The following is a 23566-nucleotide window of genomic DNA, read 5'->3' as shown; positions in this document are numbered from 1 at the left end:
TCCTTCAAATAAATATACACATTACCATTACAACAGGACTGTCAAATTAACACAATTATGCATTTCAGAACAATCTGATCTAGAGTTCTGTGAGAAAGTCACACTCTTTGTCCATGAATTTCTCTCTTATTAGTTAAACCTTTGCACAATTCTTACTTGTCTTCAATCCCTTCTAGCCTTGTGGGATCAATAAAGATGTGACAGGCAGGTCAGTCATCACTTCACTTCAATGCCTTCTTTCATCTCCTTTTTTTACACCGACTTGTCAATCTCCCAACTATAACCATAGACATCTCACTCAGACAGGGAACTGCTATCTTACACTTCTTCCATCCCTCCTTTGATCTCACTCAGACAGGGAACTGCTATCTTCCACTTCTTCCATCCCTCCTTTGATCTCTCCTCCACTCTTCTCTCTCCTCTCTTAATCGACCTCCATCACTTCTCTCTCTATCTTGTCTCCTTTCTCTACTTCTATCTTCCCTCCCTCCCACATTGCCACCAATTCTACTTCTTTCTTCCATCTTTTCATTTGTTCTTCCTCTGTTGTTCATCACACTCCTTTCTTCCCTCAATCTATTCTGTTCACTCCTCTCTCTAGACCTACTATTGGACCTCCTACTTGTATGTCTTTCACCTATCCCTTTCTCAGATCTAGAGCTACTTCTTGACCCTGCACCCCTTCCATCACTTCTTCCAGTCCTGTTGTATCCTCCATCACCCCTTCTCATCCTTTCTGGATCCGATGTTCTCTCCGAGTGCTGCCTCTCCCTTCCATCTGCATCATGCCTCCTTTGTCCATGGTTATCTTGTGGTCTCAATTCAGCATTACTTCCTTTTTCTCCTCCTGCTCTGCCTCCTTGTTCATTCTCTCCATGCTCCCCTATTGTAAGGCTCCCCTCATTCCTATCCTTGTCTTCTCTGTTGACTGTTTCCTGCTGCCGCCTTCTCATCAGGCATTTCCGCTGGAACCACAAATGAGGGAAATTTCCCTTCTTGAGGGCATTCTTTGCTGCCTCCATCTGAGCGTCCTGGATGTTGGAGGCAGTGCCTGTTGCCATGCGCTTGCTACGGAAATAGACTGCCACCGAATACTGTCGTGAGTTTGTTGGTCCACTCTGACTGATGACCTTGTAGCTGGGGACGTCTGGTTCCTGTCCTTCCACCCTGAGAGTCAGGCAACACTGCTGGAGCTGAGACTTGGCATCGTTCCAGTCTTGAGTCTCGATGAAAACCTGGTAAATGGTGGTAATACATAGACAAGAATACAGTTGGTTGAATAGCATCACTGATGCATCATAAATTCTGTAATATATGAAAATTCCATTTTACAATGCCTCCATACTGTATTAAACTCCTGCTTCAAGACCAACAATGTTTTGAGAGCAATTCATACCTTGCAGTTAATGTTGCTGATATACTATGCTGAGTGGTAGGCTCTATAACTACAACAATGAACTACTGTGACATACGCAAGAAATAATGCGCATATAATGTGCAAGACTCAAATTTGACGAAAAGTTTTCATGCAAGTACTAGCATTTTGACTTGACAATCACCTTAATGCAATGGGTAACATCTGATTGTTGAGAATTGCTAATGCTTGTAATTGCTTACATTTTAGTTTTTTGAGAGGTTAATGTGGGCTTTGTGGATTAAGTTATTTGTGAAGTAACTATTTTATTTAAAAAGCAAAGGAATGGGAGTTTTGATGAAATGTTACACTGACAATGAACATTACAGGGACCCTAGTGAGAGCACAAACATACACATGCCGTCAATCCCTCGTTTGAGGCGAGTCCCCAACTGGGTTTACCCAAAGTGGGGTGGGTATATTTGTCGTTTGGGAGTTGGGAGTCGAAGTACTTGTCCATTGCAAATAAACTCTCTGCTCAGGCGTGACAAACCTGGAGGCCAAGCCAGAGTTTGATGACTCCAGCAGCTGTCGTATTACGTAAGAGCATGATAAGGATATCTGCCTGTGGCAGACCATTCAAAGTGAACTCAATTTTCTCTATCCTTTTTAAAGTTTTCAATTTTATATTCTATTGAGAAATTCTATGGTCATCCATTTTACATTTCGAACGAAAAAAATTGACCCATAAATAACGAAAATACAGGAATAAGAAGGAGAGCATTGCCAGTTTGCCGGTGCTGACAATGTGCTATTTGACAGTGAGTTACAACGGGGAGGTGAGACTACCTCTTCATTGAGAAAGCAGCTGTCGTATTACGTAAGAGCATAAGGATATCTACCTGTGGCAGACCATTCAAAGTGAACTCAATTTTCTCTATCCTTTCTAAAGTTTTCAATTTTATATTCTATTGAGAAATTCTATGGTCATCCATTTTACATTTCGAACGAAAAAAATCGACCCGTAAATAACGAAAATACAGGAATAAGAAGGAGAGCATTGCCAGTTTGCCGGTGCTGACAATGTGCTATTTGACAGTGAGTTACAACGGGGAGGTGAGACTACCTCCCTGGTTACAATCAGCCTGCTGACTGGATCATTGAGAAAGAGAGAGAGAGAGGGAGAGAGAGAGAGGGAGAGAGAGAGGGAGAGCGAGAGGGGGAGAGAGGGAGGGAGAGGAGGGAGAGGGGGGAGAGATGGGGGAGGGAGAAGGGGAGAGCAAAATGGAATGACAATAGTTCCGGTCACTACAGTACAGGCATGCTCTGTCTGCATACGCTGAATGTCTACACTCACACACACACACGTACACACACACACGCACCATGGAGCTACATGGCCCATGCCAAAACCAAAACAATCTCCTCCTCTCGCGGTGCCATCCCCCCCCCCCCCCCCCTTCTGTGGCGCTGTGGCGATGACTGATGCTTAGATTAGGCCAGGGTCAAGAAACAGGTGTTTTATATCTTTGACTTTAAGTCATTGATTGCCAAGATATGCACTGGCATTATTTACTGGGGTGTAGCCTCTTCAAACGAGAGATTTGCGTCATGCATGTGACCCCAAATCACAAAACCAACAAATGACCACAAGATATACATGTACACTGTATATTTTCATTTATTTGTTTTTTTCTTTTTCTTTTTAATGCTGGTCTAATTCTAAAAGTGACTTTTAGCATAGTTTTCATAAATAATTCAACACATGACCTAATGATGGAAAAATAAGCAAGCAGGAATGCATAAAACCAACTACTGAGTCAGAAAAGAAAATGGGTCTAAAAACATGTGAGAGACCCTACGTAAACTTCCTTTCATGCTTCCCCAGAGAAAGGGTATCTTTGTTAAAGAACATTAAAAGTTTAACCCTTACACATTTAAGTTGACTAAAATTGTGAGTTTTAAACACCTGGCAGCCTGGGGAAAGAAGCAAAGGTAGGCCTGATTGAATCTCTCTTCATTCACTGTCCACTAGGGTACATGTAAAAATCATTCAAGCAGGCCTGCTATAATAGAACTGCCTGCTAGCTAACATGTGTGCCAATGTGTATGCTCATTGGTAACCTCAACTTCAGTCAAGAATTATTGGCTCTACATGTATTTCTTTTTTGTGTACTGCATGTGAAGCTGTACCAGGGATTTCCAAATTTATCCAAGTCAGTCAAACTTTCCCATTGAATGGTCTTCCCACACTACTGGGTCTTTCAGGTTTACTGGAAAATCAATCAATAAGACTATTTAGAGGATTTTGTGATACAGGGCCATACATACACAAATGTACAGGCATAGACACACAAAAATCATGAAGACATTATATTACTAGTGTCTGATAAATACCTTGAGCCTTGGGTAGAAGACTACACTACAGAATGTCTCTACTGCAGTAAGTCCATGGTCGACGTACATTGCACCAATCAAGGCTGAAAACAAAAATAATGAACAAGACAAGCTAGAACTTATTTTACCTACTATATTCATAAACTATCTTCAGGGAATTTTTAGGAATTAAAATAAAATACAATTATTCATTTAATGTAGGTTGTACATGGTCTACAGTTCATCATCACAATTCAAGGAATTATCTGTTCACACTATTACAAACTTTTGTGAAAAGAAACAAAATTGAAATGTCAACAAACTGACAAATCACAATATGAATTCATCACATTTTGCATTTTTTTCACTCACTTATCTCAAATACAAATAAAAAAATACTGACATAAATACTTCTACGACTACTATTGCTACCATCACTACTATCAATAATAACAATGCAAAAAATTGTGCTGATAATGATGATAATAATACAAGCTTTATAATGCACATGCTGCAAATTTTGCACTTAGGTTGTAAATATAGACATGTAAAAGAGAACTATTGATGAGTGAAACCAAATACACAAGAAGGCATGAAACATTTTCCCCCCAGGGGGTGGGGGTGGGGGATTTTCTTTGATTGGTAAGTGTATTCACAATTCAGAATTGAGATTGTCTGGTAGTGTATATACATTTATCAATTTCAGCAGACATATGTGACCCACATTAAACCAACAAAAAGTCACCAGATATGGATTTTTAGTTAAGGGCAGATTCTGAATGAGCAGACTTTAACCCTAATCAGGCGGGACTTGGTGTTTTGTTTTGGTTTTGTATTTGTTTTTGTTTGTTTGTTTGTTTGTTTGTTTTGCTATGCTAAAACCAGTGTTTTGGTTATGCTGAAGACAAGTCTTGAGACTAGACTATCAGTTTTGTTTCCCTTGGTCTCTTTACTTACCTTCCACTAAGTCAGCCATAATCTTCATTGGAATACTCTTCTCATTCCTATACCTGTCCTGAGTATCAATGATGTAGTCCACTAGACCCAGGTCCCCAGCCACAATGGACTGGGTCTTGTTGTTTACCAAAGAGCTCCTCAAGAGCTGGACAAAAAAAGGGACAGGAAACAAGAAACTTAATTATTTATTAATTCTATGCACAAGAGCCCATGGGACAGCTTGTGTGTGTCACTGCAAGTGTGTATTGTTGGAGTCATTATAAGAACAATCACGGCTACTACCAGAAAAACACTGATCAAGTCAGTGTTTATTTATGTCGATGTGGGCCAATGTGTCAATCAGTTGCAATAATTAAAGTGTTACATTCAAAATCTGTCCTGATGAAGTGGTTTTTGGTTCCGATCAAGTGGTGAAAATAAAATGTGAAAAGTATGTTACATTGAATTCTGCTGCACTTAATTAGGGCTCTCACTACAAGCTGTTCTGATTATTGGGAGTGCACTGTATCATCGCTCTGCAGTGATGTCACAAACTTCTGTAGTCTTCTCATCCAGCAATGGAAGCAGCACCAAAACTTTTAGAAAGTCATAACTTTTGTATGGACTGTCCAATTTTCGTCCACTTTACTAGTTTCCTATACTTATATTGCTGCATTTACTCAGTCCACATATATATTTGGGGAAAGTTCTACTTGGAATCTTGTTTTCTAAAGCAGAAGAAGAACTTACTGATAAGTGCCCCTCATGATGGTCAGGGAAGTGTTTGTAGAGGTAAGTGGACACCACCAGCTGTAGCACAGAATCACCCAGGAACTCTAGACGCTGGTTGGAGCCCCTGTCAGATACAAGCAACAGGATAGAGAGGAGAAGTACACTGTAGTCACAAATGAAAGAGTTCCTAGCTTTGTGTTATCATTTGATGTTTTGTTATCCATCCTTTCCTTTTACAAGGTCAAAATATCTTTATCCAAAATCGATATGGGTCTGTAACCCATACATAGACAAATGGAGAAAAATATAACTAGCTGATATTGTTTTATGTAATATTCAGAAAAGAAAGAAGCTATTTTATGCAGGCAGACTGCTTTCTGCTATTTCCAAGGCCTTGGTGTATCTGGTATAACAAATGCTCAAAAACAATACAAACAAAACACAAGGCAAGTGCCATAATCTGTCTCGCCCATTCCCGTACAAGAAATTGTACGCGAATGGGATATAACAGATAAAAAAAGAGATATACGAGATATAAAAGGGCAAAAATTTATGGCAAAAAAGAAACGTGCCATAAAAACTTAACATTGGGCCCTTAAAGTTTGTTGACCCCTGCCTGTGACCTTTGACCTTGTGGTGACCATCCACTCCCAAGGGACATTTACCATCCAAGTTTGGTCACAAACGGACCTATGGATCAAAGGTTATAACCCGTAATAGAAAAAAACCATAAAAACTTAACATATGGCTCTAAAAGTTTGTTGACCCATGCTTGTGATCATTGACCTTGTGGTGACCATCCACTCCCCAAGGGACATCTACCATCAAAGTTTAGTCACAAATGGAGTTATGGATCAAAAGTTATAACCCATAATAGAAACGCGCCATAAAATCTTAACATTGTGCTCTAAAAGTTTGTTGACCCCTGCCTGTGACCTTTGACCTTGTGGTGACCATCCACTCCCTAAGGGACATCTACCATCTAAGTTTGGTCACAAATGGAGTTATGGATCAAAAGTTATGACCCATAATAGAAACGCGCCATAAAAACTTAATGGGCTGTAAAAGTTCGTTGACCTCTGCCTGTGACCTTTGACCTTGTGGTGACCATCCACTCCCTAAGGGACATCTACCATCTAAGTTTGGTCACAAATGGAGTTATGGATCAAAAGTTATGACCCATAATAGAAACGCGCCATAAAAACTTAATGGGCTGTAAAAGTTCGTTGACCCCTGCCTGTGACCTTTGACCTTGTGGTGACCATCCACTCCCCAAGGGACATCTACCATCCAAGTTTGGTGACAAATAGAGTTATGGATCAAAAGTTATGACCCATAATAGAAACGCGCCATAAAAAATTAACAATGGGCTCTAAAAGTTCGTTGACCCCTGCCTGTGACCTATGACCTTGTGGTGACCATCCACTCCCCAAGGGACATCTACCATCTAAGTTTGGTCACAAATGGAGTTATGGATCAAAAGTAATGACCCATAATAGAAACGCGCCATAAAAACTTAACAATGAGCTGTAAAAGTTCGTTGACCCCTCCCTGTGACCTTTGACCTTGTGGTGACCATCCACTCCCCAAGGGACATCTACCATCCAAGTTTGGGGACAAATGGAGTTATGGATCAAAAGTTATGACCCATGATAGAAACGCGCCATAAAAACTTAACATTGGGCCCTTAAGTTCATTGACCCCTGCCTGTGAGCTTTGACCTTGAGGTGACCTTCATATATGGTAAAATGTGAAACTTTGTATGACCCCTCTTCCCTTGAAGTTTGATTGCAATTGAAGCCCAGAGTAAAGAGTTATTGAAGTTTTTGTAGCGTTACGGACGGACGACGGACGGACGGACGACGGACAGACAGACGCCGCAGGCGATATATCCCTTAGTCTCCCCTCACCTCTGGTGGGCTCGACAAAAAAAGGACACAAAGTGCATTTTCTGGCTTTAGAAATGGGACAGGGCATATCTGTAATGTCCTGCACTTATTAACCACATCATCGACAGATGGTATATGAACCACAGTGGTCAAACTGCAATAAGATTGGCAATTAGATTGTTGTCACACACTCTGTTGTACTGTAATGAAGGCAAATGGGGTTGGTGGCTTCAATTCAGATCAACACAGCACTACACTATGATCATAATCTGATTCAAGAAATGACCAGGAAGACAGTCATCGTAATATTTGCTCCAGATTTATGATTTGAAAAGACAATAAACAATACTCATCGAGATGTGAGCCTAATGTGAACAGACCTGGTGAGGTTGGTGTATCCTACAGTCCTCTGGGTGAAGGCTCTGGCCAGGAGACGAATGTGACGGAAGTGGATACCAGTGTCCTTCTCAAAGTTGGTCAGTTTCTATCAAAACACAGTTAAACACCCTCAGAGGAGTCTACAAGTACATCACCTTGGATACCTTTTTAACAGTTCATACATCTACAAACACGTTAATCTTCACATTACTTTTGGGCTGAAATTGTGTGATTTTGATTTATATTTGGGGATAGAATTTTGCAATTCCACTCATGACGATGACAACAACAACAACACACGTTAACATGATTTATTTACAGACTGGAGACAACTAACAATATTATCAAAATTCAAACTCTGCTGTCTGAAATCATACCCCTACTGTGTTGAGATATCATAAATATTCTGGGAGCGTAATCAATATAAAATTGAAAGATTTCAGATAGTAATAGAAATCTTTCATTTTTTATTCTTCGTCGTCTAGTTTGTATCCAATGAAAGGTACCAGTAATTTTCTGATGTTAAATATCTATTTACTTTTGCCTTCAATGCCCAATCATGATCTACCAAAATTCTGCCATACTAGTAATTCATCTTCTGTTTTCTGTTTAATAACTTGGATATTAGACAAAGTCAAATACTAGAAATCAGAAAAGTCTGCCTGACGTATCTAATCTGGGATATAGGGGAGAAGCAGAGTACATCATTCAGCAATGTCATTAAATTTCTTCAAATTGAAACACAGTGCACTTACCGCCCTCTAGATGGAAGAAAAGTCTCTTGTAATCACAATTTAACAGAGGAATCATGATTGTAATTGAGATATTTCTTGCATCATACAGCAAATTACTGTAATCATGATTCTTAAATCTTGATTAGCAAATCAAGGTGCAGAAGATATTCACATTCTTGATTTGCTCAATTTGTCTGAAAGGCTTGACCCCATAACATGACTGTGGAGGTGGAGCTTATCTTGACCCTACATTTCATTCCCCCTGACTGTGCAAAATGTAACAGAATCTGCCTGCACTACACCAGCTAGCATGCGTTTTGCAAGTTTGATTCACAATGAAGCAAAACTGGCATCAAGATAACCAACACGATTCACAAAGATGATCACAAGAGAGATTTTTTCTATCATCTGACAGAGCTCTTATTCTCCTTGACTCATTACCTTTAATGTGGCAGAACTCTCAATCAGATGTCTGTCAGTCTCAGGGAAGTCAGACTACATCAGGGAAGAGAGACACATACAACCATATTGAACACATTATACTTGCAAGTAGCTGTGGAATTGTGCAGTCTTGATATGCCTTGAACAAATGAACTGTTACAGTTTGATTTTCCTCAGTTTTTTTTATTTCTCCTCATCAAAGACAGAAGAGAGTTTGGGCTAAGTTACAGCTCTAGCAACTCATTTCCTTCATTTCTGTTGTAATGATGATGATGACGACAATGGCAAAAACAACGAATAGAAAATGATGATGATGATGATGATAATAATAATAAAAAAAATAATACTAATAACAATAATAATAATAATAATAATAATAATAATGATATTAACAATAATTTCAACTACCTTTGAGAACTCGGGCCAATAGATGCAGTTGAGCTGTGATAGGCATTACAAATTTTCGAAAAGATATCTCCACTGCATTATGTACTAAATGGTTTAATTTACTAGGGGTAAATTTACACATTGTCAGTTTTTCACAAATTTCAACAAATAATCAAATATCATTCAAATTTTTCCAGAGATTTGACATTTTTCTCAATCATCCATCATATTTTAGTCACTTTCACACTAATAAAGACAGCAAAAGAACAGTTTTGAAATATAATTTTTGGATAAAAAATGTAGTTTTAACAGAAAAAGATACATGTAATGATAATTATAAAGGATATTTATATGGTGGCGCTACTATTTAATACACTCCACTGTGCATTACAAAATAAGCCAATGCAAACATAATTCAAACTATCCTTGCTGATTGGGTGTTCATGTTTAATGTATTCTGGAGCGTACCCCAAAACTCTGACATGGGACCCCTTCTTTCTACTTTGCATGCAAGTGGGCTGATCTGCAAAGTGTAACATAACAAACATTGTACTGAGATTCAAGAGTTTATAGAATTCCAGCCAATACCTGCAGTGGGTCTCTCGGATGTAGAAGCCATATTTGTTGAAGGTGTTCATTCTCAAAGAGCAGCTTGCCGAAGATCATCCTCACATGATCAAGCCCCGCCTCAAGGTAAAGCGCCCCCATCACTGCCTCAAGGCAGTTGGCCATTGCATGTCGAAGATCGTAGGGTCGACAGAGGTCGGGCCCATGGGCATACAGCATATACTTGTCCAAATCTAGCTTCTGTGTATGAGATTAGTATATAAAATCTAAGTGTCAGCCTAGAGTTATGTCACTGTTGACTGGTCTAGTGATATCTTTAACTCTTGACTATGAAATTGCTATTCAATAAAGACTGTATGAATACTGTAAAACCAGAAATATCCACAACAAGAACTTTTTGCGAATTGCTACTGGCATTCAATGTATATAGTGCTGAGAAGAACTTTTGTGAGCATTTCAATTTTGTGAATCTTGGCTCCTCACGAAATTCGCCAAAAAAAAATGTGTGCACACAAAAATTTCTGGTTTTACAGCACAACATTAGCAATATCCATTTTTAATGTATGTTTATCTGTTTGTTTGTTTTTAAACTTGTAAATCGTTACAGAGGTGTAGGGGGTCTGAATAGAGAGAGGTAGCACCTTAGATATGCAGGTGTGCTGCACCATACTTGTTGGTTGGACAAGCATCATTAGTCTATTAGAACCTTCTCTAGTAATACAATATAGTATAGTGCATATGCACTGTAGTACCACTGGGCAGGAATAATCTTCAAACCAGCTGTACTGTGGGCCTGGCACAGCACATCATTGAGAAAACATTAGCATATATGTCCAAGTTGTCTTTGCACCCTTGTATGTGCATGAACCTTGCTTGGTTTCAAAGGGAGTGTACTCATGCCCCAATCATGTTAGCTTGCAAGAGTATGCGGCGGCTTCAGAATGTCTGGCGATAGGGTAAAGTCAGACAGACATAAGCCAGACATAATACGATACTGGCATCATTGCTCCTTTACCTCTTAAGAAAAGTTTCTCCTTGATAATGGATAAACTTTAACTCTTCATGTGCCATGGTGGAAAACCCCTTTGTGCCACATTATTCTGAGACACTAGCGGTTTCATGCTTTGAGAAAACATTCTGTTTTTCAAGTCTATGTAACTTCTTTAGATTTCTGTTGACCTGAGGCAAATAGTGAGTAAAGTTGTGGAGAAAGTGCCAAGCTTTGCTTTGATGTATCATTGTATGACAAATCTATGATTGTTTTTCTTTCACATGACCAGTAGTTACATTACTGCAAAGGCATGACTTTTGCACACAAAACAATGACAGAAACTTAGAAATTACTCTCAAATCCAGTAGAGAACACCTGTCGATAGTCAATCACTACATGAAATGTAAGCTATATGTGAGAGGAACGGAAGCATGAGAAACGCTTTCATTGTACCACGGCATTTGGCGATTTATCGATTGGATTAGGTAAATTAGTGCGTTTGAGCAGAATATGCGAAGTTGGCATGCTGTCAACTGAGTCAGACATGCGAACGTGGCACATAAAGAGTAAGATTTTACTTGAAATAAAAAAATTTCACCAATCTATGAACAATATCAATCTTTGGGGGTAGTATAATGCCACCTCAATGAGTCTCAACCCTAATCCCACCAGGTTTTTTTGAGGGACTTGAAACCACGGGGGGCGGGGACCCCTTCAGATCTCCGTCATGGATTAAAATTTGCACTAAGGTAGAGGCCAATGTAATCTACAAGACTGTATCATTAGATTTTTCAGATCTTAATTTATGTATTTCATATTAATCAATTTATGCTAATTTATGCAAATTTTTTTTTTTTTTGCCTATGAATAAAAGAAATAAAGCTCCAAGACTTCTAATTTTTGGTGGACACATTCTTTTCAATATCCTCAACAATAATATTAATGCAAAAATTTGGCTTCATAATCATTACTAATGCATTTTATTGTTTATTGAATTTCTTATGTATTTCTTTGTTTTTCACTTTTTGTTTTTGTTGTTTTTTCGTCAAAATTTGTCGCAAAAACTTTTCAACGTATAATCGGGCTAAAATAAATCAATATCAGCCATTGAAAATAAAAACGTTTATTTTTATATGAATTAATTTCAAAAACACAATTTACATTGGATTTGTACACAAAATCATGTTTTTGAGCAATTTTTGGGTCAACGAATTTTATTCAAAGGGGCGTGGCTTCAAAACGGTACGCCCGAGAGCGACAAATTTGGTCTCAAAAGTTGTGTGATACTTGAAATAAAAAAGTCATAAAACGTCGTGGCGAGAGCATAACGCACTGCGAAATAATCATGCGAAACATCGAGGGGGCGCACACAAAATGCCCCCCCCCCCCCAATATGGAATCATGATATTTCCTTGAAAAGTATGGTCAAAGTGAAACAGGACATTACAAACCTTGGCAAGGACTGAGAGGTGCTGATTTTGGACCAGGGCTACCCTGTAGGAGGCCAGCCCTCCCTCCTCAAGGTCAGGGAACAGGTGGTAGAGGTGTGTGCTAGAGAGGAATTCAATCACAGCATCACCCAGGAACTCAAGCCGCTCATAGTTCTTGACATGAGATCGTATGTCATCATCTGTCGCTTTCTTGGACATGATGCGGTAAAGTTGATTTATACCTGAAAGATATATAAAACAAAAAAGAGGTTTACATGGCTGTTTTTGTGCTTTTGAGTTTAAGTCTAGCAAGACAACACAGCTGCTGAAACATGAAAATTTAATTAGGTGGGAAGAAGTTTTACACCGAAAGCAAATCAGAATGATTTTACATATGATGATAATACTTTGTTTAATCTATTAGTATTGTTGCACTTGTACCTTTTTCATGACATGGTTATTCGCATCCTAGAGATTACTAGCAAATGCCACAGGTAGCTCCAAATATAACAAAAATATACAAATATGAGGCATAGTATTTGTTCATTCCAGCAGTGTTTGATCTCACATAGATGTAGACCTATTCTGTCAGCAGCCTGCTGTAAACCTCCGAAGTGAATACAATCCAAATGGAAATATCAGTAACAGGAAGTAATGCGAAGGGCTGTGGGATATCAGGTTAGAGTTCACAGGCTATGATAAGCTAAACAAATGATGTCATTGTTCCAGCCATTTCTGTTACGGATTATTGAGTAGATCGGCATTCACATTCACATACGGGTTAATCAGAGGGGTGAAGGTTGTGGTGTTAATTTTCTTCAATCTGTCTAACTGTACAAATTAAATTTGTAAGATCGCAACTGCTGATCTGTAATTCAACAAACATGTCAACAAAAAAGAACAGAAAAAAGGAACCACAGGACTCAAACCTCGCATCTCCTGCTTTGCGGGCAGCGACACTACCACCAGGCTGGCTATCCCTGGTTGACGGCAGTGACACGATGAATTTGAAACAAGTACCCAAGCTCCAAAATTCTGACATTGTTATGTTAAGAAGTCCAAAGGGGACAAGGCATGAATGAATTAATTTGTTAAAGAAATTATTTTTTCCGACACTTTTGTTAAATTACACATCAGCAGTGACAAATTGAAGAAAATTCACACCTCTACTACTATAAAATTGTAGTCACCTACAGTGAACTACGGGGATCAGTAAAATTCTTGCCTGTTTCCAGAGTATGGGATAGACCACATCATGTTTGCACCCTGCTACTTACAACAAGTAAAACGAAATCTCTTATGGGATATGAATCGGAGTTGTGACCTCATTCTATGTGGTATCTGAGGCAAAAAGTGTTAAGCCTTGAATTTATATCATATCTCACTTAGTTCACACTGGGCCTTTTGTTTGCACCTTGACATAATGGATCATAGTCTTGACTTTCAAACAGAGCTCCCAAGTTCAAATCCTGCCATGTGCTTAACCCTAACTAGGCCGGGCTATTTAGGTAGATCATAGAGCTGGAGGGGCCTCCCAGGCCCCCCTCCAGATCTCGGCTGTCGACCGCGCGATCGCAATGAAAATTGGCACACACATTGCCTATGATGTAATCTAAAGTACCATGAAGTAAAATTTTAAGAAAATTATCATTTATGCTAAATTATGGTAATTTATGCATAATGATGCATGAAATCAGACAATTTGGTATAAATCACTAAATAAAGCTCAAAATGGGCTTTTTTTGTGTAAATATTCTTTTCAGTGTCCTGAGCAAATAAAAGAGAAAAACATTTTGCCATCAGAAAAAATTTCTTAAGTATTTTATTGCTTTTTGAATTTCTTTTGTATTTCCTTGTTTTTTTGACTTTATGTTTTTCATTATTGTTTAGATGAAACTTGTCTGCGACATTGTTTCGAACAAGAAAATATGCTATTGATTGATTTTAATCAATAAAACCCCCAAATAATCATGCTTTTATGAAATTTGCCTGTAAGCACAGTTTGCATTGAAATTGTACATGAATTCATGTTTTTGAGCAATTTTTGGTCTGAAATGTACATACATATTTATGCGCAACTTCGGAACCGAGCGCCCGGGCGTCACAAATTTGGTGTCAAAAGATGCAGGAGACTTGAAGAAAAAAGAATTGGGCTTTCAATTTTTTGTGAGATACCAAGAAAACACTAATGAAATAGTACAGAACATACTATTTTAAGAAGACTTCAAAGTTTATTTGATGAAAATCGGGTTTGGAATGACTGAAACATCCAAAAACAAAGTAAAACAAAGCGATCGTAATAAAAGGTGGGTCCCACACTTTATTAGATTCGCTCTGTTTTGGATATCTCAGCAATTTCAAAACCGATTTTCAGCAAATGAGTGTTGAATTCCTCATAGAATCACATGCTCTTTCATATTTCATAAGAGTTTTCTCATTATCTCACCAAAAAATGTTAGAAACTTGAAATTAGGTCTCAACCCAAACTATATGTAACCGGTGACAACGGTTTCAGGGAAAAGTCGGGAATTTTGAAAATTCATTTTTTCACTGAATCACATTGCCCATTTCCTAAGCTTTGCATTGATATAAAACACTTGTATTCTTCGGCACCATAAGTGGGCATAGAAAGAGAAATAAAATGCACTTTTTAAGTTGTTAGCCTGACAAAATTGCGAGAAAACAGGCTTTGAAGATTCACCTCTTTCTCAAAGACAATGTCCGAGCGGCGATGGGGAGAATCACCCATCTGTACAATGGTGCCAATCGATGTTAAGCTCCGCCTCTAGCAACCCCATCGCCTTCCGATTGGCTCACTGAGAGAGTCAAATTTCCCGGGCACCTTCCTCGGAGCTCAGCATATGGAGCCGAAAAACAAAGCTTTTCGCTCGGGTTTGTTTACCAGTACGTCTTTCAAGATGGCGAATACAATAATTGCACGTATGGTGTACATGTACATGTGTATGGTGCACGCATTACGCAATGGCATCCACACGCCATGACCGTGTGCATGTAACAGGAGCGGTGGCGAATCCACACATTTACAAATCGCGTTTTCATTGTGGTTGATTTGTCTTTATCATTGGCGACCCTTTTGAAGGCAGAAAATTGCTAGTGCTGGCAAGGGTCACGCTTCCTGTTTGTTTTGCTTTTAGAAGACATGCATATGTTGCTTTGTTCGGTGGTGCTAATTAAATTAAAACAAACAAACAAACAAACACGACTCGTTAGTTTGGTGCGATCTTGACGTGCAGTATTTGAATATAATTGGTCACATGTGACCGCTCCTTTCCTTTCATCTACCTTCCATTGAGTCAGTCTGCTGTCATAATTTTTACTACATGTACAAGTAGACAAATTTAAGAATATTTAGTTTTCTTTTCACACGATTATGTCATACTACATGATTTTTGTTTCACTTCCGTTGTCGAACATTGCGGTACAATAGTTTGGATAGAAAGCCAAACGAAGAGCACGCACTACAGAGCGAGCGTATATAAACCACTATAGCAAGAACAATGGAGCATGTAATTGTGCACGCGTGGACAAAGCATTCCCCAAACGCTGCAACTGGTGTCTCCGAAAGCCGAATTATGTAAATGTATGCGACGCACCAGCCAATCGCATGCGAGACCCTGCGCCGTAGCAACACTGGGGATATTGGCGCGGCGTTCGAAAGAAGCTCGATACTGACGAGTGCCATCCAACAAAGGGTGCTTAAAATTCCATTTTCGATAGGAAAAACTTACAAATGTAGTCTTATGCTGTGAAATTTAGTGTAGATGTAGAAAACATATCAAAGATTCGATTTCTGCAAAAAACCTAAATCGACAAAAATAATGGTCAAAATCTTTGTACCCCGCCTAGGAGGGAATTTGCTCTTGCGACTTTTGCCTGAAACCGCTGTCGCGGGTCACATATGATCCCTTTAATGTCCAGAAATGAAGTGTTTTTACCATGATGCCACTATCAACCAGGGGGTAAAACAGGGACCTGGCAATGTGGTAATGAGATTGGCAGGGACCTATGGTAAAATAGTACGAATACTGAAGAGACTGCCCTGGATAGGTATTAACGACCATATTATTATTGTCAGTATCAAACCCACGTCTTGGCTCATGAGGCAGATAAGCTATATAGGCAGATATGCTATAAGCTTCATTGCCCTTTGCAATAATCATCAAATCACTTGCCTTTCTTTCTTTCCTTGGCAACAAACTTCTTGTGTTCTGTCACCTCCAGCTTGCGTCTAATGCCACAGTTGTAGAGGGAGTTTCTCACATGGTCTGGATTGGTACCGAAGTACAGCTTGTAGGATGGGTGTGTCAGAGCATACTGGGTCACAAAAGAGTTGACAGAAATATCTGTTGACAACTTTGACTCCTGACTTGGCAGTTTTTGGCTGCAGAATGATTTTTGCTGTTGTGTTCTTGCTGCTGTTGTAGGTGTTTGTTTTGTTTTGTTTTTTGTTTTTACTACTGATATCATTGACCTCACGGAGAAACAAACTGTTCGCTTTTAATTGAGGTCTGTGAACCGAAGTAAATGACAAAAATATATCAGTACTCATACTCCCAGAGGGTGAAGTTCTCATAAGTTCTGAAACAAGCTTGCTGTCCATTGTTTAGTTAAAAGCAAATCAATAAGGTACAAGTTAACTCCATTGAGCTGTGGCATCATACCTTCTAGCTCAGTTAAACAGTGCAGTTTTCTTCTTCTTTCGTATGACTTGTGTGCAGATAGGAAACCTAAAGATGTACAGTGCACAGGATAGTACAGATATCCGTGCAGTGTCAGACAGATTGCCATAAAAAAACTACCTAGCACTTTCACTGATCAAATTGAATCTTGTTGCACTACTGGCACAAACATTAATTGGGGTACAGTGACAATATCTACACATGTAATACTTTTGTACCTTTTGCATGACCTCAGTCCATGCTGTGAATCATATGATTTTGCAGTCATTTCACACATTTTAAAAGGGCACCATATCATGCAGCTAGAAAAAGGCCATAACTCACACTCTTAATATGCCACTAACTTTTCACCTAGTTTACAGTGCCACAAAAAATATCCAAAAATGCTGAAGATGAACACAAGTGGCAATGGGTCTTACTCTGAGTAGCATGGGATCCTTGAACTTGTAATCCAGAGCCTTGTACAGACTTGGCAGACAGGCAAAGTAGCGCAAGTGACTCACCAAAACAGGCAGCATTAAGGCATGCTAGTTGCCATAGAAACAGAAAGGAAAGAGACAGAACATAAATACAGCTGCCAGCATGACTGGACATAGATCTCCACTAGATGTGATCACATGCACACTAAATCTTGCTTTAACTTCAACTGTGATCCCACATCATTATAACCCGTCGAGGATGAGTCCCGAGTATACTTGGGCTGGTGTCTACGGAGATGCGTGTTGCAGCAAAATCAGTCCGTTCTCAACAGGTTAACACATGTAAAACAGAGTAAAATCAGATACCCAGAAGATATGCATATCAAACACACACAAAGCAAGTTATTTGCAAATACCAGCTGAAATGAGTTCATGATATCATCATCTTAATACAACTTGCCATAAACTGTAAAACCAGAAATATTTGTGGCATGAAATTTTTCTGAATTGTCACTGGCATTCAATGCATATTGCATGCATTCTAATATTTCTTCTACCAAATTTGCAAAAAAAATCATGCAAAATTCCTAGTTTTACCAATAGCTTTTGCATGAAATCTTGAAATTATGAAGGTTTTTTTTGGGTCAAACACAATTAAGCCTAAGTCCAAAATCATACTATAACTAACTGAACATCATTTTGAAGAGATTCATTATGAAAATGTGATATTTCACATTTTTATGACAAAAATTCAATTTTGTCATGATTTTGATCACATTCAAAGGAAAAGAATTTATTATTTATTAACATTAACTATTGCTAAAGTATATTGAGTAATTTAAGTTATTGTAGAGTTTGTACTTATGCTGAATAATGTAAGGTTATATACACTGTATATCTGTTTTGGTATGATAATTATGAAACAATATGTTATGTATAGGTGCTTAGAAACTTTGTATGAAGCACAGTAAGAATGTTTATTATCATTATTATTATTATTATTATCATTATTATTATTATTATTATTATTATTATTATATTATTATTATTATTGTGCGGTGATGACATCATATGCTCACCCATTCACATATATGCACATGCCAAAAGTTGGGGAATCTTTAGATTTTCATAAATTTGTCAAACTTTAATTCAATTTTGATAAGATTATCACAGTTGTGCTTGTAGCAATTTGCTTTTTCATCTCACACAACTTGTAAACTAAACTAGAAATAAATTTCCTTTAAGAGATAATTATAATGGACATGAGAAAGCAGCTTTCACAGATTTCAAAATGACACTAAAAATTTGTAATACAACAAGGCTCCTCCTCACCTGGCACATGTCAACACCAATCCTGTTGATAGGATACCCTCACTGCTGATCTCTGCCGTCACCTCGTGAGTACGACTGTTTTTAAGGCGGAGCTCCTGCAGCTTCTCTTCCTTCACCTTCAGCTTCTCTTTGTCTGCTCGGGTCACTGTGGGTTTGTTCAGCAGAAGGTGACGCAGCCTGGTATAAGACTTCAGCAACTTCCGATACCTGAATGATACAATATCTCAGACAGGTAGGTTCATGGTTATAATGTAAAGTTTAGTCAGGAAGCGAAGAATGATACCAGAGGAGACGAGCAGGACAGGTGAACACATAAACAGAAGATGAGTAGTAGTACACATACACAGAAGATGAGTAGTAGTACACATACACAGAAGATGAGTAGTAGTACACATACACAGAAGATGAGTAGTAGTACACAGAAATTATTAAACAGAGAATGTATTATGTTGAAAACAAAAAGAGAAGTGCAGGAGTAACACAAAAGAAAGTAATTAGAGGGTAAACAAAGTGCATACACAGTTTGGAGTAATGAAGGTACATATAAGTCTCACTGTGAATGAAAGATAATTCATATGTATGACAAGAAATTAGGGCGGAAACTATCATCATACTGGTAAACAGAAGATTACAATACAGTAATCATATCATCACAAGGAAGCTTCAAAGCCAGTTTGTATTAGTAGGACAGAAATATATCAAGATATCCACAAAAGAAATAAAGTAGCTGGAGAAGGAAAACAAGGGGAAAAGGGGAAGCAGCAAATAAAGCAACTAATAACACTTTCATATCAAACAGTATACATGGAGGGGTATGTCTCAAAGGAATATTATGATTTTTACTTACTCAGGGTCCCCAATGTAGGACAGTTGAGCAGGACGGACACCAAAGTGGACAATGACCGGAAAAGTGACCTTCTCAGGATCTCTTTGATCACGGTCTAACTGGTCTATCCTGATAGACGAGGGTTTCTACGGAATAACCAAGTGACAATAACACAAAGTTGAAGTTGACATTGAAGTTTATTAGCATCTATGTATTTACATGTTTACATGGCATAATGCATGACAACACTAAGGCACATGCATGAATACAGGATAAGAAAAAATAGAAAATAGCATTATGAATGTTAATCAAGTCTGAAACCTGTCTTGTACACAGGTTTTAAAAATGTAATACAGCTGTTAGTACAGTACAATGACTAGCTCCTGTTTGAAAATACATGAAACATAAACATATTTACAACTATTTACATCATGATATATTTGAGTTGAAAACTTGGCATGATAAGTATGAATTTTGACAGCTCCTGACAGGGGAAACTACTGCTCCTGAAAGCTACTAAATGTTTTCTGTGTTCTGCATCTTTTTGTGAGTGGTTCATCATGTAAACATTTTTGGGACTATTGCCATCCACCAGGAGACACATCATGATATTCTTTTGCTGTGACTGGCCCTAGTTGGGCAGTAACTTCTTGTACCATTTTGGACCACAAATATCAGAAATAGTGCCTCAGTCCCACATGCTCACTTTTTATGCTGTTTGTTGGAGTGTTCCCTGATGGCTTGGGATTTTGCACCAGCACTTGCTCCACGCTTTGGCTTTTGAGGTGTCAATACAAGCAACCTCTGGTGGCGTCTCATTGAGCTTGATTACCTGCTAATCCCCAGACAACAGACAACCATCTCCATTCAGGACAGCCTTTGTGTCTTCCCACCATGTCATCTGACGCCTCCTCTGTAAAGACCAGGTCTCAGTCAATAGACCGGAATGACTCCGCCCTTGTGCAAGAAGTCATAAAAGACATACTTCAAAGCAAGAGTTTCCTTTCTTTAGAAAAACAGCAGGCACAGATCATGGAGCTGGAAGTCAGCAATAATGAGAAATCCAGGCAGATCAGCGACCTCCAAAGGGACCTCAGCAAGCACAATGACAGGCTACATGCCATGGACTTGAAAATAGATGCCCAGGAACAATACTCGTGGAGAAATTGTGTCAGGCTCTTTGGTTGCCCGGAAAGACCAGGGGAAAATACCGACATCACTGTGCTGAAAGTGGCTAGCGAGCATCTTCAAGTTGATCTGAAGTTGGACAACATCGAGCGCTCCCACAGGGTTGGTATCAGAAAGGAACATCCCAACAAGGACAGTCCAAGAGGCATTATCATCAAATTCAAGTCATACAGAAAGCGACAAGAGTTCATCTCAAAGCGACGTAAACTGAAAGGTCAGAAAATGGCAATTGTCGAGGACCTCATCGCCCGAAATCAAAAGCTGTTGAATGACACTCGATCAAACGCAAAAGTGGACAAGGCGTGGAGCAAGGACGGACATGTCTATGCACTGCTGAAAGGAAAAGACAATCAAACAAAAGTGATCCATAACAATGATGACCTCAAAAAGTTGTGATTTATGATGTCGCTAATATCTCAAAATTAATGTGAAATTCCTGGTGGATTTTGTCCCCCACCCAAGTGTAGGAAAACAGGTTGATTCACTTGACTCACCTTTTGCCTGTTCTCTCATTTCTTTTTCTCATTTTGTTATATGTACTTTCTTTTTTGGTTTATCAAAAAGCCTGCTTATGTTCTTTACTCTGTATCTGTTTTTTCCACAGTTTGTATTGATCTTTGTGTAGCCAAAGTTTTTACTATGTTGTGTTTGTGTATCATTAATGCGAATGTAATGTTTTGTGTATCTGGAAGGACATCAACATATGTTTTACTATCTAAGGCATGTTGGTACCATGTGACAAAATTTCTATATTGTAATAATTGCACAGATTTAGGAATTCCATCAATTGAATCCCACTTTTCGTATATTTCTAATGAGTGAAACTATAGAAGATGTAGATCCTGATGTGAACATTTTGAATTCTTGCTACTCTTACAATTGTTACACCCCAAGTGAGTTCAATGCTCATTTCCAACATACTGCTGCTTTCAGCTTGATACATGTCAATGCTCAAAGTCTCCAAAGAAATTTTGAGGAAATTACAAACTTTTTGTGTTTACTAAAGCATTCCTTCTCCATAATTGCCATAGCAGAAACTTGGATTTCTGGCACTCCATGTATTCCTTTTGATTTAGAAGGATACACTTTTGTCAATTCTAATAGGCATTCTGGGCGAGAAGGTAGGGTAGGTTTATTCATATCTGATGGCATCAGATTTAAGACAAATAATTATGTTGTTCAGACAGAAGAAGAAAAATATTGTTGCGAATATTTATTTGTTGATTTTTGTGTAAATGATGTAAAACATACTGTCAGGGTTATGGATAAAAAGCCTGGTTGCAATAATGATGTTTTTATCAATCTTTATGATAAAGTACTCGGTGCAGTTTTGCATGAGCGTAAAAATGTGTACATTTTAGGGGATTTTAATATCAATTTACTTAAAGAGTCTTTAGATCATGTTGGACGTAATTTCCTTAATCTCAATTCATCATCTGGTTTATTCCCTGTCATTGATTCTCCAAGTCGTATCACTACTGATAGTGCATCACTCATTGACAATATTTTTACAAAAGTTGTAGATGCTAAACTTGATTGTGGTTCTTTTGAGGTTGATATCACCAACCATTTACCTATATTCTTACTTACTAGCATGCCATTATCAAAAAACAAGCAAAACATGACAAAAATTACACGTGAGATATCAACTGAAAGTGTTAATATCCTTAATTATGAATTATATAGTGTAGATTGGTCTTCTGTTTATACATCCAATGATGCATATGAGGCTTATAATAATTTTTTAATTTTGTTTATAAGTTTGTTAGATAAGTATATCCCAATTAAGAAAATTGATTTATGTAAGAAAAAGGTAAGGAAGCCATGGATTACTCCAAAACTTTTGAAATATATTAAGCGTAAGAATAAATTGTATAAAATGTTTCTTAATGAAAAAAACTCTTTTGAGTGAAATGAAATATAAAAGGTATCAGAATAAAGTGAACAATTATTTGCGTCATGCTAAGAAACATATTATTTAAACAAATAAATCAAAATAGAAGTAATATTAAAGGTACATGGTCGGTTATAAATGACATTCTTAGAAAATCAAGAAAAGTATTCCAGAATATTTTGTTTGTGATGAGAAAGAAGAGGGTGATCCACAAACTATTGCTGATGAATTTAATTTTATTTTGAGAATTGTTGTTCAACTTTATTAGAATCAATGACTCCTGTCAACAACAATCATAATGTAACCATTCAAACTTATCTTTCCGACAGTTGTCAAAAGTCAATTTTTTAAAGCCCATAACAGAATTTGAAATATTAGAAGTTTGTAAATCATTAAAGAATAGTTATTCGTTTGATTTTAATTATATAAATGTGAATATTATGAAGCAAGTTATAAATTTTATAGTTAAACCATTGGTTTTTATTTCTAATAAATCATTAGAAACTGGTAATGTTCCAACCAAATTTAAAGTTGCAAAATTAATTCCTGTTCTGAAGAAAGGGGATTGTCATCTCCTTAAGAATTATTGTCCAATTTCTATTCTCCCATGTTTCTCAAAGCTGATCGAAAAATGTTTATTCAATCGAGTGTATACTTTTTTGTGTAATAATGATATTATTTGTAATAGTCAATATGGTTTCAGAAAACATCATTCCACTGCTCATGCAATTATGGATTTACAAGACAAAATAATTTCATCTACAGTGCACTCCCGTTATAACGAACACGGTTATAACGAAATTCCGGTGAAAATGAAGTAAACTTTAGGGCCGGAACATTATCAACTTTATGTATCTTTATTGTTTATTAATTCGGTTATAACGAAATTTCGATATAACGAAAGAAAATTGCCGGTCCCGAGGACTTCGTTATAACGGGAGTCCACTGTATTAATAAGAACAATTTTTCGAGGAATTGCTTTAGAGTGGTTT

General features: G+C 37.9%; 1 pseudogene; it reads right to left on the bottom strand.

Annotated features, from left to right (window-relative positions):
• Positions 1-365: 365 nt before the first annotated feature.
• The window catches only part of LOC139714491 (ribonuclease 3-like), a 49325-nt pseudogene continuing 26124 nt past the window's right edge, over positions 366-23566 (bottom strand).

Source organism: Diadema antillarum, unplaced genomic scaffold, assembly GCF_040938485.1.
Source record: "Diadema antillarum isolate AM-2024a unplaced genomic scaffold, OU_Dant_1.0 seq00002296_RagTag, whole genome shotgun sequence".
Classification (NCBI taxonomy): domain Eukaryota; kingdom Metazoa; phylum Echinodermata; class Echinoidea; order Diadematoida; family Diadematidae; genus Diadema; species Diadema antillarum.
This window is presented reverse-complemented; position numbering and strand designations above follow the sequence as displayed.